The sequence below is a fragment of the Stenella coeruleoalba genome (assembly GCF_951394435.1).
Source record: "Stenella coeruleoalba genome assembly, chromosome: 1".
In the NCBI taxonomy this organism is placed as follows: domain Eukaryota; kingdom Metazoa; phylum Chordata; class Mammalia; order Artiodactyla; family Delphinidae; genus Stenella; species Stenella coeruleoalba.
This window is the reverse complement of record NC_137169.1, coordinates 158,283,947-158,302,216: the sequence shown is the minus strand read 5'-3', so window position 1 is coordinate 158,302,216 and position 18,270 is coordinate 158,283,947. Positions and strand designations below refer to the sequence as shown.

The window sequence follows — 18,270 nt, the reverse complement described above, 5'->3', positions numbered from 1 at the left end:
AAATCACAGATGATAATGACTGTTTTTTCAAAATGCAGGAATCAGTGGAAAAACTAGAAATGATCATGTTCAGAATTGTGATCAGTTATGTCTAGGTATGTAAAAGTCAGTTACTTTCCCATAAGCCAGAAATAACAATAAAAAACAAGGAAAGATCCCATTCGCAATAGTCACAAAAATTAGTAAATATCTAGAAGTCAGTTCAGTGTTCACCTGAAAAAGTTAGTGCAAAAGGATAGATGAAACATATTAAACATATATGTTAACATTAATAAAATGTAATGTTAACATAGGATCTATTAACATGTAAAGCCACTGGCAGAGGGAAAGACAGATCGGTGGAAAAGTCCAGAAACTGGTCCCTGTTTACTTGAGAATTGTATTTTAACTTATACAATTTTAAAGTCTAACTTGACTTTTTGTCTAATTGACTGATTGAAGCATTGATAATTCATTTAAACAGAAATTATATATTTGCATCACAGCATACACAAATTCTAGTCAGTCGAAAAGATGCAAATGCAACTAAATGCAAGAAGCAAATATAAAATACAGGAGAGAATTTCTGTGTAAGTGTAGGGAGTACAGAAGCCTTCCTAAGTAAGCCATAAAACTCAGAAGCCATAAAGTAAAAGATATTTAATTACATGAAAATTTAAAACTTTTCTACAGTTCAAGACATAAACAAAACAAAATGACAGACACAAAAGTTTGGTAGTGTATTAACATATAAAGGTTACTGTTGATATAGAGAATAACCCACAAATAAATGAAAAAGGATAATCAAATTTTAAAAAGGCAGGGGATGGTTTCTACCCGTATGAGCAAACAACTCAGAAGGAACACAGCTGGCTACTAGACAAATGAAGAGGGGCCAACTTCTTTAGGAAATGCAGATGAAAACCATGGGATTTTCTTCCCCTCTGATGGGCAGAAATTCTAGACTGATAACATCTGGTGTAGACGAGGGAACAAGCACACTTTGCCTATGTTAAGTATAATAAATGTGTTCAATTGTGGAGTGAGGTTTGCAGCGTCCATTAAAGTTCAAAACTCTCTTGCTCTTTGACCAAAGACTTTTACTTCTAGGCACCTGCCCTCTGCCAGTACTCTGTCTTGCACAGAAGTGTGCATAAAATCAGGCACCCCCAAGTCCAATGAGGGATACTTACGTAATGGAGAAAATCTAGAGACAACCCAGATGTCCTTCAGGAGGGGTCTGATGAAGGAAATTAGGATCCATCCGTGGTATGGAGTAACGTGTGTGTGGAGAACGGGGAAGGTCTGTGAGCAAACTGGGAAGATGACCTGATACGTCATCAGGTCAAAAGGAAAAAGAGCAGGTGTAGAAAAGGACATTTCTGTTATTCCACTTAGAAACCCACAGTGTTTGTATTTGTAAATACTATATATGTATATATGTACATATGGAAACACGCATATATACACTTATACACATTTGTGTATCTGATCCTGAAAATACACAAAAAAACGTTAATGGCAACCACCTATATGGAAGGGAATAGATCTTTATATTTTTACTCTAGTTTTCCTAATCATGTGCAAATTTAGAGTTAATTTTTTATTTAAAAGTTAGGCAGTCAGGAGAGGCCTAGTGACTCTTTTGCGGGCTTCTCTCACCTCAGGATGCACTCGTCGCGCCCTTGTTGTTTCTGGTTTGTCTTTTGGAGCAGACACCACTGAAACGAGCGTCTTGTCATCGCTTGCCAACTGCCTGCGGTTTTCTTGCGCCCTCCTAACCCTCACCACCTTTGTGAGATGCTGTTTCGCGCTGAGGTGGTGCCTTTCCCCTCACACACACCCCTCTTATACCTTGGGAAGTCCCGGGGTTTCTCAGTGGGCATTCTAGAATACTCATCCCAGAGATGCAGTGGGTTTTTCAGCCACATGCATTTGGGGAAAACTCTGTTCCTGTATGAATTATCCTCTTGGGAGTTCACGATTCACTGGAGCTCTTGAGACGCTCTAGGAAGTTGAGTCAAGAAACCCTTGTAGCCCTGTTAATTCAGGATTTCCTAAATTTCTATGACTGACTGTGGCACCGCTTTTCCAGTCACAACCATCCTTATCAGCTTCTGTCATAGACTCCCTGGGGAGCGCTGCTCAGACTCTGTCCTGGAAGCTTTGCAGTCCCAGGATTACCCGCTGCTTCCACACCCTCCCGGCCCCCTGCTAGCACTCTGTCAGCCTGGCACCTTCTCCCTGCCCCCCAACTCATTCAGGCCACAGGTCCTGCCCTCGCTGTGGGATTCAGTGATAACGCCTGGGAGCGGTGGCCCAGCACAGCCCACGGCAGTGCTCGGTGTGGCTCACAGGGTTTAAAAGACGCAATTTGAGCCCTTACTGGAGCATGGGAAGATGATTTAAAGCCAGATGTCTTATTTCATAATCCCCGTGTCTCTGAAAGTGGGAGAAACAGACTGGGAGGGCCGTATGTTTCAAGCAAAAGGGAGACTGTTTCTCTGTGGAAGTAAAGAACAGGCCCTCACAGTTAACAGGTAACGTAGGGAGTTTGTGCTGAGTCTGCCACGTTGGGCCTGTTATACTCATTTATATGACCATTGGGTCCCTATTGGCATTTGCATTTACTGCCCATGCTTGAAACACCCCAGTGTCCCTGTCTTGGTCACGAGCCCTAATTCTGTTGACCTAGAAAGTTCTTTGTGGGAGCTTTCTATCAGGGCTCTCCCGCAGTGTCCCTACCCTCAAGCCCCTATGTCCTAGTGCTTCTTTTACAATGCAGAACTCCTTGTTGTGCAGACCTGATTGCTCCTCGTTGCTCCAGGATCCGATCGATCCAGTTCCTGGGAGAGCGTGTCTGAAGGGCCCTCTGCGGTCTGCAGTCCTGCCCCCAACCAGGCACCCAGCACCCCAGGTGCTGCAGAGAACTTGCTGGGGTCCCCCGTGCCTTGGCAGAGACAGCTCTCTGCCAGATGCCCTTCCTTCGTCTCCCCCTGTCGTGACCCCTCCCACCTCCCTTCCTCTGAAACCTTCAACCTTCCCTCGGGCAGAGTTACTTGCTCAGCTCTGTGCTTCCACAGCCCTTGTCCTGTGGAATTTGAATTCCCTCCACAGCTGTCTTGCTAGGTTGGGAGCAGCTGATTCCCCTTCATCTTTTTCTTTCTTCCCTCAGCCCCACAGCAGGGACACTCTTGGGCACCGTGCGAATTTAATCTTCAATTTCTAGTTGTTATGACATTGTTGCTGTGATGATACCACCTACGTTCACAGTAGGATGGATAAATGTGGGGGGGACGACTGTAAATACAGATTCTTTGTAAATCCAGGTTTCTAATTCTTCCCCCTTTTAATATTTTTCCCCTTAAATCACATGTCCTTTTTGCTGCTCCAGCTCTATAATTGGACTGTCGCCTGGGGAACCTGAGGCAGCAGAATATCAAAGAGGGTAGACACTAAGTTTTTAACGTAAATGTCAACCAGGATACCTACTAGCAGTGAAAAGGGGGTCCCAGAATTCAGGCTCAAAGCCTATTACCAGATACTTGGTTTCCCTGCTTGTGTCTCTTCTGTCTGTCGACGTGCACTTGACTCCTATTAACTTTAACAGGAATTATGTGTGTGCCCTGAGAGGCAAGCATAGCTTTTAATGGGGGCTTCCTCACCCTGCTTTTCTTTGCTGCTTACTTTTAATGAATCCCACCCAGTAGAAATGGAATAATAAGACAGGATGTGCTTGAGAAAATGGAGAGAGTTATTACATATTTTCCTTGTAATCCAGAATAACATGTCAGCTCTTCTTCTGTTTGTCTCCTTTGTTTGTCAGTGGAAGATAATTTTGGCTTGCTTACTTTCCAAATCAGAAACTGAAGTCCAATACTAACGTATCCTAGATGAAACTTGACTCATTCATTTTTGAGAGTCTGTATGAGCCCTGTGCAAGGTGCAGAGAATGAAAAGACAAATTTATTATTGACTTCAATAGATATTTACATAGCATTGAATGTGTTCCAGATGCTGTTCTGAATTTCTCAGTTATCTCCTTTTGCATCATAGAACACTTCAAGACAGTGACTTAAAACCACAGCCATTTCTTTTGCTCAGGATTCTTTTCAGTCAGCAGGTGGGGCCGGGCTCAGTGGGGTGATTTCTTCTGCTGGTCTCGTCTGAGATCACTTATTCAACCAAAGTCATCTGGTGATCCACCTAGAGTCTAAATGGCCCCCCTCATCTGTCTGGCAGCTGTTGCTGGCTGGCTGTTGGCTGGGCCTGTTATTTCCAGCAGGCTAGCTCGGGCTTGTTTACATGGCAGTGATGTTTTAAGAGGGCAGGTATAGAAGCCGCATGCCCCTTGAGGCCTCAGCTTGGAAGTTGCACAGCGTCACTCCTGTTGCAGTCTCTTGGTCAAAGCAAGTCCACAAGGCCAGCCCAGATTCAAAAGGTGTGGAGCACAAGACCCCACCTCTTGCTGGGAGGGCTGCAGAGAATTTGTGGCCATTTAGTCCTCACATCAGAGAGGCACAACAGAGAGATTTAGTAACTTGTTCAAGGTCACACAGCTTGGGACAATACAGTGTTTTAAGTGCTTTGAAAGCTGCTGCTCATTATTTTTAAATCTTACCGCCACTATTCGGACCAACTCATTTTTTTTCTCTGCAGCCTTGTAGAGAAAGGGTCGTTCACATTGCTGTGTGGCTGCCATGGGTTGGAAGCCTCATATATGTTGTACCACTGAACTGTCATAACTAGTATGAAATGGAGATATTACTATTATTCCTAATATTCAGATGAGGAAACTGAGGCTCTTGGAAATTAAGTATGAGTCGTATAAGAGAATGTTAACTCACTGTTCCATATGCAAGAGTGGTCTCCCTAAGTAAATTATAAATGTTCTGGCACAGATCTTTTTTTTAATCTCTTGTTTGCATCTGGAAAATGGTTTTTAAAACTTTTCTGTTGCTTTGTTAATGGTAGTTGCACATCGTAGAAAAATAGCTGGAACAAAAAACATGTTTTTCAGATGTCCAGTGGAGCCCCAGAATAAAAGCAAGATGAATATTCAATTCCACATTGGCAACACCAAAGAAGATGATGCTTTAGAAAAAAGATTTCTCGACAAAGCTCTTGAACTCAATATGATCTCCCTGCAAAGGCATAGGTGAGTACATGTCCCATTCAGAAGCTTGTCAGAGAATTGGTTTAGTTTTCAGACGCTGAAGGAGACACATCTAGGAGCCTGCCCATCCTGGAGTAGCAGTTATTGTAACTAGTTGGGAAAGACCGTTTGTTACGGGGGTGCTCCTGCTGCTGTTTACAGGCCCCTTAGCATGATTCCACGGCCGGGAGCGTGGCGGGGGCCACACCTTCTAGGAGCTTTGGTCAAAATTTCCTTTGACAATCTCTGCTCTGACAGCACAGAGGGTGCCATCCCATCTCTGGTGCAGCTTGCACAGCCTGTTCAGTGTAAGAACAGACACTGCTGCTCCCCTGAACGTCAGAGAGAGTAGTTAATTCTGTCAGCTCCATGAAAAACGTATGTTCTCACGCATGAGAATAGCTGCCTGCCCCCTGCACGGCAGGCTCATCGAAGAGTTGAGCTAACCTAGGTTACCTGTGAGCATGATGGTCCTTCACTGCGTTTGAAAGGAATTTTCTAATGACTGAGATGTGTGATGCTCCTGGCCACCTGTGGGGGCTTTCAGGTGGGAGGTTGGACACGATGGCTTCAGGTGCCGTGACTCTCACAGGAGCTGGTGACGGGAAGGAGGGTCGTCCTGATGCTCAACCAGATGCTCCTGTTCTTAACGGCTGCATCGGTGGTTCTTCTGGGTCCATGGGAGGCATTCGGGCCTCTCTGCATAATGCTGTCACCATCGAAGATGTCAGAAGCTGGCAGTCTTCATGAAGCATTTTTTGGAGATGCACCAGCTATGAGCACATCCTAACCAATATACATTCTGCCCTTGAACAGTGTTCAAAATTGAGAGTCGTTTGGGCATGGCTAAAAAAACTAAACAAACACAGTATTTTTCTCGAATGAACAGACTTATGATAGATTTTCTTCTTTTTTCAGAGAACAGCAAAACATCCACAGCTATCCCAAGCTGTTGAAACTTAACCTTAATTCTGACTTGAACTGGAAGCTTTTAAAAAGTCTTCTCTTGCTTTTCTACCAAATTCCAGCTACTGTTGTCTTTGCTGCTACTTTTTCTGCCTAGATCTCATATTCAAAGCTGCCTGTGGGTTTAATTATATGCCAATTGCAGGTTGTTGTTTTTAGAGACACACAGACACACAGCATGGAGGGTGGGTGGGGCCCTGTAGGTGCTGAATTTTGATCCTTTGCAAGATGACAGCAGTGGGGTCTTCTGGACTTTCTTTATACGGTTATTCTCATAAAGTGATAAAAGTGGCATACTATATGTTTATATAGCAAGGTCTGTTTTTAATACCAAATAGTTTATATCTCTATGCATTTATATCTCTGTGCCTTTATATTTCCAATAATACGGTTCTTGTTGGTATATGTTGAGACTTTGAGAATTTGTTAGGATCCCTGACCTTGTGCATTAGAGTGTTACGTTCTCAACAGTTGTGTGCCTCCCCTTCCCCCTCCCTACTCCCTTTTTAAGCTGCTTCACAAGATTTGGAAGCTCCCTGATTCACTTTTACTTTCCTTTCAGTGGGTAGAAGAACGGTTGGTTGGTTGGTTGGTTTTTGTTTTTGTTTTTCAGTTATGCTGTTAAACTAAAAATCTGTGTTAAATTCCCTTACTGTTTCTTCACGTGACCGTTCAGTAACAGGAATATTCGGCCCTCCATCTTTTCGCTTTTATCTTGTTTCCTAATTTATTCCAAACCAAATGGAATTAAGGCATTGTACTTGCTGGAAGGTAATTAAAAGACCCTAACACTTGGTGCATTACCTGGGAACACTGAGAAATAAAAAGAAAGGAGCAGACATCTTAGAGAGCAAACTGTCCTTGTGGAAGATATTTTGTTACTGCCAAGGAAGGTAGTCTAGTGCCTTGGTTTTTAATGTATGGTGGGATGTTGAGACCTTTGACTGTTTGAAAATATTTAGGTTTGTGCAGTAAACTGCTGAAGCCTAGAAAAGGTTTAGTGCATGCTGTATAAGTGTCCCGTGCTTGCTGGGAGACTAATAAACTTGGAGGCTTAACACAAGAGAAATTTACTATCTCACAGTTGTAGAGGCCAGAAGTGTGATATCAAGGTGTCAGCAAGGCTGCTCTCCCTACAGATGCTCTAGGGGAGATTCTATCCCTTGCCTCTTTCAGCTCTGGTGGCCGCCATCTTCCTTGGCTTGAAGCCACATCACTCAGTTTTTGTCTCTGTCTTCACATCACCCCCTTTCTGTGTCTGTATCTTCTTTTTTGTCTGTCTCAAATGTCCCTCTGCCCTTCTTGTATAATAAGGACAATTGTCATTATATTTAGGACCCATCCACATAATATAGGATGGAAATCCCATCTCAAGATCCTTAATGACATTTGTAAAACTTTTTTTTTTCCAAATGAGGTAACAGTCAAGGATTAGGACATGGATATATCCTTTTGGGGGCCACCATCCAACCAGCCGTAAGACAGTTTGATTTTGGCTGATGGCTGCAGCTTATGGTGTGGGAGAGTGGCTGTTTCTTTCGAGCCACTTAAGTAAAGGTCTGACATAAAGAAAGGGGGCATTAGGGAGTTGCAGGTGACTGAGCAATACCTGGAGCGGAATGAATAAGGCATCTGAAGGGTCTTTAGTATACAGAGACCTTTACCTGGCACTTGACTTGAGAGTGTGCAGGAGTTTACAGGGCAGGAAAGTCCCGGGCAGCCGTCCACCTTGCCTTACTCTTCAGGTACAGTTTTTCCCAAGCAGGCTTGACTGAGAAAAAGACTCAGTTGTAAGGAAAACATGTCTTGTAGAACTTGTCGGCATTGACACATATGGTCTACCGTAGGCTGAAGTGACTCCCTTTACATGTGGGCCCAAGCTGACACTGGATTTGTCAATTATGCTGGAGAAACAAATGTTCTCTTAAAGGCAGCCGCCTTTGGTCTGTGCAGTTCCATAGCAGGAGGCAGTGAAAATGGCCATGACGGCATAGGACTGTCAAATCTACGCATCAGAACTGGAGGTGTAATGTCACTTGACAGAACCCGTAATCAGTTCAGTACTGCAGTGTGAACCACAAGGTCATCAAAGAGGAAGGATAACTCAAGAGTCCATGTGTGACAGATGCTCAGGGCTGTGCACTGCACGTGGCAAATTCATAGTGACAAATCAACGTCAGGCTTCAAAGATTCCTCCTGGTTCGAAGTTTGCAGGTCAGAAATTTCAGTGAAATGGCATAGACTAATGGACATCCTAGTGAGGCTAAAACAAAAGAGACTATCTTTCTCTCAAATGCCATTGAGTTTCTGCTTTGTTCTTTGGTCAAATTCTGTACTGGATTCTGGGCACAAAAATGTGCCTAGTTTCTGTCTTCTAGGAGTGGGGCATTGGCTTGCTTTTGAGATTGTTTTTAAATTGTGGGGATAGTGCTGTAAAATCAAATTGTATCTTAGTAACTCTTTAGACTCTTTAAAACACGGTTCATGAGAAACTTGATAAACTGATAAAACAGCCAAGGCCCTGAGAGACCCACACCCGTGTCAGTGACAGAAGTCCAAGCTACAGATACTGAAGGAGCCCTCAGTCGCATTCAGGAAATGAAAGCCCTGTGACTGAGAATGAACCAAATGTACAGCTGGGAGGATGGTTTATGGACATTTAGGACTTTGGATTTTTAACCCACAGTAACAAGGAAACTTGATTTCAAAATTGGGCTTTAATACTTTGGGACCTTAATTCATAAGAGCGTTTAATGTGTGCCCTTTTAATTTCTCTGTGAAGAATTTGATACTGGCGGAGGTGTACTTTCAAATTTGCAACATTTCTATGATTTCTGAATTGTATTACTGGATGCTTTTATGTATTTAATCTTAGTTTGTCATTTAACCTCATCAACTTTCTATGGTTAGCTGTGCTGTGGATGGCTGGTAAACAAAAAGTTGTTTCTGATCATTGGATATGAGTAGCCCTGGAGTTAATTTAAATTAAAGCAATTTCTCACCCATATCAGAGACTTCTGGGATGAAACTCTAAGTCGACCACCAGTAGTTCCCAGAGGCCACTAAAATGAGTAACCCCATAAAAGTGTGAGCAGGACTGTCCTGATAAAGGTCTTTTCTTTGTCCTGAAGGGAGAGCCATATTCCGTTAATTACAGGCTTAAAGGCATAGTTGAGTGGGTTAAGAGATTGAAAAAAACAGGGAAACATTAGTGAAACAGGAAAGCATTAGTGACAATTTCCCTTCTCGTTCCTAATGGTACCAGCATGTGAAGGGAATTTGAGTAGTATAACTTTTAACCTCCCTGCTCTTATATTCACTGACACTGGCTAGGTGAGGTGACCTACTTGACTGGCAAAGTTGGGAAGAATAACTGGCCATGCTTTGCTAAGCTCTTCTTTCCTTCATCTTGGGAGTGAGTCTGGTGATAGAGAGACAAAAGTTCTCTGCTCCATTGTGGACATGCCCCTTTCACATGGGTTTGCCTGGAACCAACTTGCTGCAACAAAGTGGGTAAGTCTGGATAATTCTAGAATTCACTTGACAGACTCACTTGGCTGTCTCATGAAACCCCATTTTCCAACATGGGCTCTAAAAGTAAAGAGTGACATAATGTGTGGGCTCCAGTGCAAAATGAAAATATAGTGCCTCTTGTTCAAACTGCAAAGAAAAAGTGTTGTTGAAAGTATTTGCACTGGGGTGCATAGTGTCCTCCCCAAATTCACGTTCACCTGGAACCTGTGAATGTGCCCAAGTAAATTCTTTTTTCAGATAGAATCGAGATAAGATGACATCACACTAGATTAGGGTGAGCCCTAAATGGGTTCTATGGGTTGTTCTCTCTTCTCTTTTTCATATATGTCATCTTTTTCAGCAGAAGTGTTTGGCTAATATTGGGAAGTAACACGAGTAAGAAAGGATATGATAAGATTCCTTGGACATTCTTGTTTTTTAGAAAACAACTGCTTTCTTTCTGTGTTAGAAGTAAGTTCAGATTCAAATGGAAAGCATGGCCTCCTGGAGCTGTTAACACCTTCACTTAGTCTTGGATGTGAGCAGTAGCACAGAATTCTGGTGGAACTCAGTAAGACTCCAAATGGGTACCAAATAAGTGTGTCATGGAAAGCACACCATAAGCAGGGTGAAAACTAGATGTGAATGGGGCAGCAGGAATGGTGGAGACACACATATTGCACATGTCTCCTCTGCTCATGTGTATATTTTATTGTCCTATAAATTTTACTTACAGAACGTAAGTTCAAAGATAAAATCATTAAGAATTTCAAGACAGCAATAGCACAGCATGAAACCAAGCAAGCGTGGGGCCCTTCTGAGCATGGTTCATGCAGGATTTGATGGACTGATAAAAGAGCCAGGCTCTGAGATACCCACACCATGTCAGTGACAGAAGTCCAAGCTACAGATATTGAAGCAGCCCTCACTGCCACTCAGGCACGGAAAGGCCTGTCACTGAGAATTAACCAAAATGTAAATTTAGGAGGATAATTTATGGACTTTTAGGACTTTGGATTTATAACCCACAATAACAAGAAAACTTCATTTCAAAAGAGAGTGTGAGGTCTTCATGTTTGCTTTGGTTGTTGAGCGTCCTTTGTGGTTACATATCAATTTTGGAGTCGTTTCTTCTATTTCTGCAAAAATAGTGGATTTTGATAGGCATTGCTTTAAATCTGTAGGTAGCTTTGTGTAATATGGACATTTTAACAATAGTTTATGAGCGTGGGATGTCTTCCCATTTATTTATGTTTTCCTTAGTTTCTTTCAATAATGCTGTAGTTTTTAGTGTACAAGTCTGTCATGTCTTTGGTTAAGCTTATTCCTAAGTATTTTATTCTTTTCGATGCTATTGTAAATGGAATTGTTCTCCTAATTTCTTTTCCGGATTGTTTATTGTTAATGTGCAGAAATGCAAGTGATGTGTATATGTTGATTTCATATTCTGCAAACAAACTTTGCTAAGTTGTTTTATTAGTTCTAATAAATTTTTTGTGAAATATTTAGCATTTTCTACATCTTTTTTCAATAGTTTCCCTTTCAGCCTAAGTGTATCCTTAAATCTAGGGGACATTTTGACCTTCATCTTAGGCTTTCATCTTAATTCTCAACTTCTTCAGAGTCTTAGCTGGTTAGTGTTCTCCTTATTGTTTGCCACTTTGGAGAATCCAACAAAATGTTCTACTCAAGGGGAGCCCTCTTTTCTCTTCCACCTCTGAACCTGAATATCACTTATTCCTTACTTCATTCTCTTAGAACTTAGCATTCGAAGTTTAAATGGTGATCTTTCTTAAAGGAGGTCAATGTGCTCACCGAATTCAAGACCTCTGGTGAGTTGTGTCAAGTGTGTAGGAATCATATTAACTTGTTGGCTGTTATCCCCCTGGAAAAAGTGGCGTTTGAGCTTGATATTCACGTTTATTGGACACCGCATTAAAGAGTTTAACAGAATAAGAGTAAGCTGGTCTTTCCTAAAGCAGACTTTATCCAAGAGTGACCTTGTAGCCACCTGCATCAGGCTCATCCTCGTTGAGTCATTGAGTGCCCTCAACTCCCCTAAACTGTAAACTCCTTATAGACAAGACTTATGTTTTATAGCTCTTGTTCCCCTTCCCTATACCTAAACATGCCTGGAATAGAAGGTGCCTCTACGAACAGGTGTTGCTTTATTATAAACTACAGTTAGTACATGTATATGTTCATTTCCCTCTAGGAAAGGAGGCTACATTCCACAGGATTCAAATATCAAGCCTTTAAACTTTCTTGAACCCACAGATATATAAATAGTTGCATAACTAGCCTCCCTCTCTACAACTCTAAGATGATCATATCAAAGTATGGTCATTAATTGTTTTTTTTGTTTGTTTTTGCGGTACGCGGGCCTCTCACTGTTGCGGCCTCTCCCGTTGCGGAGCACAGGCTCCGGACGCTCAGGCTCAGCGGCCATGGCTCACGGGCCCAGCAGCTCTGCGGCATGTGGGATCTTCCTCGACCGGGGCACGAACCCGTGTCCCCTGCATCGGCAGGCGGACTCTCAACCACTGCACCACCAGGGAAGCCCCCATTCATTGTTTTTAATTGCAAACAGATAATAAGCAAAGTGAAAGGAACTTCTTCCACCAAAATAAAGGCCAAAGTTCAAAAAGTCAAATTAATATGGGGTTTGTTACTATTCTAAATAGTAAAGAACAGTGGCAAGAAATGTCACAGTGCTGGTTGCTATTATCATCTTTTCATTTTCCATTACAGTTGTTTATATTATCTTCATGGGATATCACTGAAGTTATCAAGTTATCTTAATAGTCAAATTAAAAAACAAAATCCCTTGAAATGCCAATACAAAGAAAAATGAGTCAGAACATGAAAAAATGTTTTAGACATGTTGACAACATATATTCTTTGCTCATATCTCTTTTTGAGAGAAATTCCATCTTATTCACACCCACATGTACAATAGATTGAATAAAATACAACCCCATCACTCAGTGGTGATAAAAAAAGGAAAGACAAGCTGGTTCCAGAAAATCCCTCTATTTATTCCTAGTATCTGGTTGCATCTGGCAAAAAAGAGCATTTTGAAATATTCTCTAAATTTTTGTATTTTATTTTATAATAATTTGCTTATTTATCTCAATTTAAATATTTAAAACACATGAGAAATATTTTAACGTTTGGCATTTGACTATTCCTGTCTATTTCCTTAATGTTTCCTTTGCATCCTATGATGATCTTTTGGGATAGACAGCACACACCACGCTCATACTCCCCAGACTCTACAGCCCCATACACGTGCAAAATAGCTTGTGGGTCTGCATTAACATACTCTTGGTTGAGGCAGGAAGGCTGTAGAGTACATAGTTTTTACACCTGAACATTTTAAGTGTTTTTGGAAAGTAACCCTAGTTTGAGTGCAAGTTCCATCGATTTATCAAATGCATCTCAGGTATACCTAGGTATGTCCAGTAAAATGGTAAGGCTATATTACTGGGAGACTATTTACATGAGCAAGTGGAAAGACATCCGTGAAAGAATATATTATAACCAAGGGTCACATATAATACATCAATCAAATAGAATGTAGATCACAGAAACATATCCACACATATAAGGACAATTGATTATTCAACAGAGCTGCAAAGCGAATTTTGAGGAGAAAGGATAGTCTTCTTGACCAATGGTGCCAGAAGCATATAGCACACGGATACTGTGCATGGATAGCCATATGCAAAAGTATGACCTTTGATCCTTACTTCACACCACATGAAGAATTAACTAAATGTAGATCAAAACATAAATCTCTAAAACGTGGACAAAATCTTTTTGACCTTGGGTTAAGCAAAGATTTCCTAGAGATGACACCAAAAACAAGATCCATAAAAGAAAAAAAGTGATAAATTGGGTTTCATCTTTGGAAGCCATTATTAATAAAAGAAAAGCCACAGGTTGGAAGAAAATATTTACAAATTATATACCTGAAAAGACTTGTGTCTCTAACACGTATAGAGCTCTCAAAACTCAGTAATAAGAAAATATTTACAAATTATATACCTGAAAAGACTTGTGTCTCTAACACGTATAGAACTCTCAAAACTCAGTAATTAGAAAAATTTTTTTAAATTAACAACATGGGTAAAAATATTTAAAAAGAGATCCTGCCAAGGAGGTATACGGATGCAAATAAGCACATGAAGTTGCTCAATGTAATCAATTATTAGCTAAATGAAAATGAAAGCCCCAGGAGATACCACTACACACGTATTGAATGGCTAAAATTAGAAAAGTCCAACCACACCAAGTATTGGTGAGGCAGTGTAGGAACTGCAAGTCTTTTACACTGCTAGTGGGAAGGAAAATGGTACAGTCACTTCAGTCAACAGTTTGGCTGTTTCCTTATAAGTCGAACATACACCTACCGTATGATCCAGGCTTTCTGCACCTAGATATTTATGCAAGGAAAATCAAAGCATATGTTCATACAAAGACTTGTACATGGATCATCACAGCATCTTTATTTTTAATAGAATTGTAACAACCTCGAGCACCCATCAACAGGCGAATGAATAAACATACCGTGGTATACTCATACAGTGAAACACTACTCAGCAAAGCAAAGTGATTGACTATTGATACCTACAAAAATATGAATTACTCTCAAAATCATTACATTGTGTGAAAGAAGCCAGATAAAAGAGTCCTCACTGTGTGAATCCATTTATGTAAATTTCTAGAAAATTGCAAACACGTGTCTAATGATAGAGTGATATGATAGCGTATCAGTGGTCACTTGGGGATGTGGAGGGGTGGAATGTGAGGGGAAAAAGGGGCTTTATGAATGAGGCATAAAAACACTTGCAAGTGAGGATATGTTCCTTCTCTTGATTGTGTTGGCAGGTCCATGGGTATACGCATATTTCAGAACTTAAATTGTGTTCTTTAAGTATGTGCAGTGTACTGTGTGTTTGTTCTATTTAACAGAGCCATTAAAAAAAGGCTAAGAACAGATGTTTGTCTCAACAAATAAATGTAGAAAAGAACAGAAAAGTTAAGTACAGTATGATCTCTGTCAGTTGAATTTTCCTATAGTTTATTTCCCTCAAAAAATATATCCCAGTTCTTAAAAGAGATGGGATTCTTAATAAAAGGTAAAAAAAAAAAAAAAAAAAAAAAACCGGCAAAGCCATCAGCAGGGTGAGCTCCAGCTACTTTTCAATTGCGGGACACTAGGTGCACGGTGCAGACATGCTAGGATGTTTGTTCTTCCTGCCCAATATTTTAGAGAGGATATTAAACACCCCTGTTAAATGCCTGCAACTGATGGCCAGAGTGGAGTTTGGAGAATGATGTCTGTGAACTTTAATACGGTGGTGCCTTTGTAAAGAGTCTCAGAATTTCCAGGGTAATTGTGGAGTCAACTTCTTTTTGTTTTTTGGATGATATATATGTCTAACTCACCTCAAGAATATATCCACGTAGACTTGAAGTTAGGGACCAGCTGGTGTAAATTTGTGTGGTTATCTCCTGACCTAACCTTTTAGCTTCTTTTTGTTTCTTGATTGTAGTTAAGCTTCATCTTGCCTCAGCGCCTTTGTATTTGCTTTTACCATGTTTTGGAAATATTATTTCCAGAAAAATTATCCATATATGATTCCTTTCTATTCTTTGGCACTCATCTTTTAAAGATATTTTTCCGTGATTGTCCTACCAGCCTAACTTAGTCCCAATTTATCATATTACCTTACTTCTTTCACAGAATAATAATAAAAACAAATATTATCTTTGGTGTCTCTTTGTAGTTAGATGAACTTCTTCCCAAAGAACTCAAGCCCCACAGTGACAGAGGTTGTTACCTTTCTTATCCCTTATTCTGTGTCTTAGAACTGTGTCTGGCATGTAGTAATCACTCGAGGTCTGTTGACTGTGTAAAGAATATGTGAGTAGATGAACAGATTTGGAGTTATTTAAGGTCGCTCTTAATGATGGCTGGTGTTGGTGATTAAATTAACATTGTAGGTTTTAGAGTTGGAAGTGATCTTGCTGAGTCTCAGAACTATGGCAAAACTCTCCCTACTGTAGCATCCCTGACAGATGATCAAGTCTGAGCTTGAATAACTGTATATGAAAGACCCTAACCAGGGCAACCTCGTAGCTTTCTTCAAGCAGATCACAGCCTTCCATGGGAGTTTGCTCCCTATTAGTCAGCTGTAATTCGGAGAAAACGGTTTGAGTTACCCAGAATCATCTTCTCTCAGTCTCCTTGTTCTAGTTCCTAGAGAATAGACGGGACAGAGTTTCCTCTAAATTACATCCTTTGGGTTTGCACTCCTGCTTGTAACAAAATAAGCACCATGCTACGGCAAAATTCCCCTTGATTGTGTGCCACTTGTTGCTACATTCCTCGTTAGTGTTTAGAAATAATTTGTCTTAATGTTCCACATTATAATTGATGGAGTACAGAAATAAAAGAGATCTCGGGGTTATGTCAGAAGCAATCAGACAGATATTTTAACTTACCCTTTTAATGTATTTAATGCTGACACTGTGAGGAATTGAGCAGTATAGTCACTGCGTTAGTGCCATTGCTGAAAAAATGTATTTATAGTGAAATTTATGGTCACTTTGAAAGCATTAGCTGATGGGGGAGTTGTCAGCTGCATCTTAGAGCTCTGAGCATTTCTCAAAAAGTTGTGATACGAAACACCTCTGCTTTTTCTTGTATTTCTGTTACATTCAACTACTTCACAAAAAGCATTTGTCATATTCCTGAAATAATGATGGGCTTAGTTGAGATTCTTTTGAGTCCTAAGGGACCAACATGTGTGCATAATAGTGTCGAGTTACACAGAGCCTGGATGTTTGGCTCCAGACTGAAAGCCCCATGGAGTCGTTTTTTCACATCTGTTCACCAATGTGTATGAATGGGAGAAAACCAAAGTTCTGGTTTGTTTGATCAAGGGGAGCCACACTCCTTTTACTTTTGCTGTGAGAAACAAGTAAAGAGGTGTAAAATATCTGAAAAGAGCCTCTTAAGGTTTGGTAGAACGCTTAAGTGGGATGTAGAGAATATACAGCAAAAAGAAAAGCAAGTGAGTACTGCTGGCAAACTTTTTCAAGGACAGCTAACAAATTAATAATAGTAGTAACAACAATAGTAAGATTGATTTTAAAAGACTTAAGAGTGGCATGGATTCTGAACCACTCTACATGTATTAACTCCACGCCACAGCCCTGTAAAATGGGTGAGGTTATTAAGCCCTTGATTTTCAAAGAGGAAGTGAAACACAAAGAAGTACCACTCCTGAACTCCCACCACTAATAAGTGGTGGAGCTGGGGAAAAAAGATCCAGGCAAATTAATTTTAGAGTTAGTGCTCTTCACCCGTAGGTTATATCCCACAGGTAATATTTGCACATTTTGAAATCACTTTACAAATACTATTTTTACCCCTAAAGTACACAGGGAATACCCAGGGAAATTGGCATTCTAATTATTTTTATATCTTTGCCAATAATCTGTTAACTTTTGGCAGTTCAGTATCCTTCCCCAACTTCTTAAAAATTCAGCCTACAATCCAAAAAAATAAGGGCTAGTGAAAATAAATGTCTTGTAAATCCAGTTCAAGAGAGCAACTAAAACCTAAGGCCTCCAAGGATGTAAAAGAGAAAGCAAAAGAAAAGAAGAGACAAGAAGCCCAAACCCTATGATTAAGCTCCACGTTGTTAGATAAAGGAGCATTTAATTAATGCTTCTTTAATACCGTGTGCACAGAGGCATGGCTCTACAGAAGCCAAGGAGTCTCCCTTTCATCACTGATTCATGGTATGCACCTGGCAGGGTCACTTCCTTCTTTGAGCCTCAAAGCTTTTCATGAAGACACTGAGGGAAATGGAACAAGGTTAGCTCTCACAAGCCAGCTCTCATGTTCTCTCATGTTACCTGTGAGTCTAGGTAAGTGCCGAATGTCTTTAACATGACAGATTATGTTTTTTCTTAACCATTTCTCTTCTCCTGATTTTTACGTAATTTCTAATACATAGTAGAATAGTAGAAAAGAAAACATACCGCACTGAAAAGTAACCGACACACTAACTTTCCATTCTCATTTCACTGCCAATTCAGCCAAACGCCTTCTGTAGAATTCTGATGCAGACCATGAAAACACACTGTAAGTGTTCCAAAGTCTTTTCCATATTTGGTAGTCCTGTGATTTCCATTGGCAGAACTATCTTGGACTGTCATCTGAAAATCTATCAAAAAGAAATTAAGTAATAGGAATTCATATCAATGGTATTGGAGAAAGAAATCCTTGAACTTATCTTACTGTGTGAACCTTCATCCATGTACAAAATCAACAAGAAAGTTTAAACTTTAAAGGCAACATATTCTCATGAATATAAGGGAGAACATAACACAAATAATATACAATGCTAACATTATGTACATACACATATATACAAGTGGTCTTGAAATATATTCCCAGATATTAATTGGATTAAAGTTTGGGGCATTAAAGCATTTTTTCTCATAGAGAGCATTATTCTTTAAGGCACATAGAGACACACATATCTGCCCTGCTGGCCTCTCACGGTTTCAGTTGATTCCACTCATGTCCCCAGTTCATTTCCCCATATATTTATTCTCGGATTAGTGATTTTTGA

General features: G+C 40.5%; 1 pseudogene across 1 annotated transcript in view; it reads left to right on the top strand.

Annotated features, from left to right (window-relative positions):
• The window catches only part of LOC307176909 (centrosomal protein of 78 kDa-like), a 40,037-nt pseudogene that overhangs the window by 8,796 nt on the left and 12,971 nt on the right, over positions 1-18,270 (top strand). The window contains exon 7 of the transcript XR_013831797.1: positions 5,000-5,137. The product of XR_013831797.1 is annotated as a centrosomal protein of 78 kDa-like (transcript). The remainder of the gene's footprint in view (positions 1-4,999; positions 5,138-18,270) is intronic.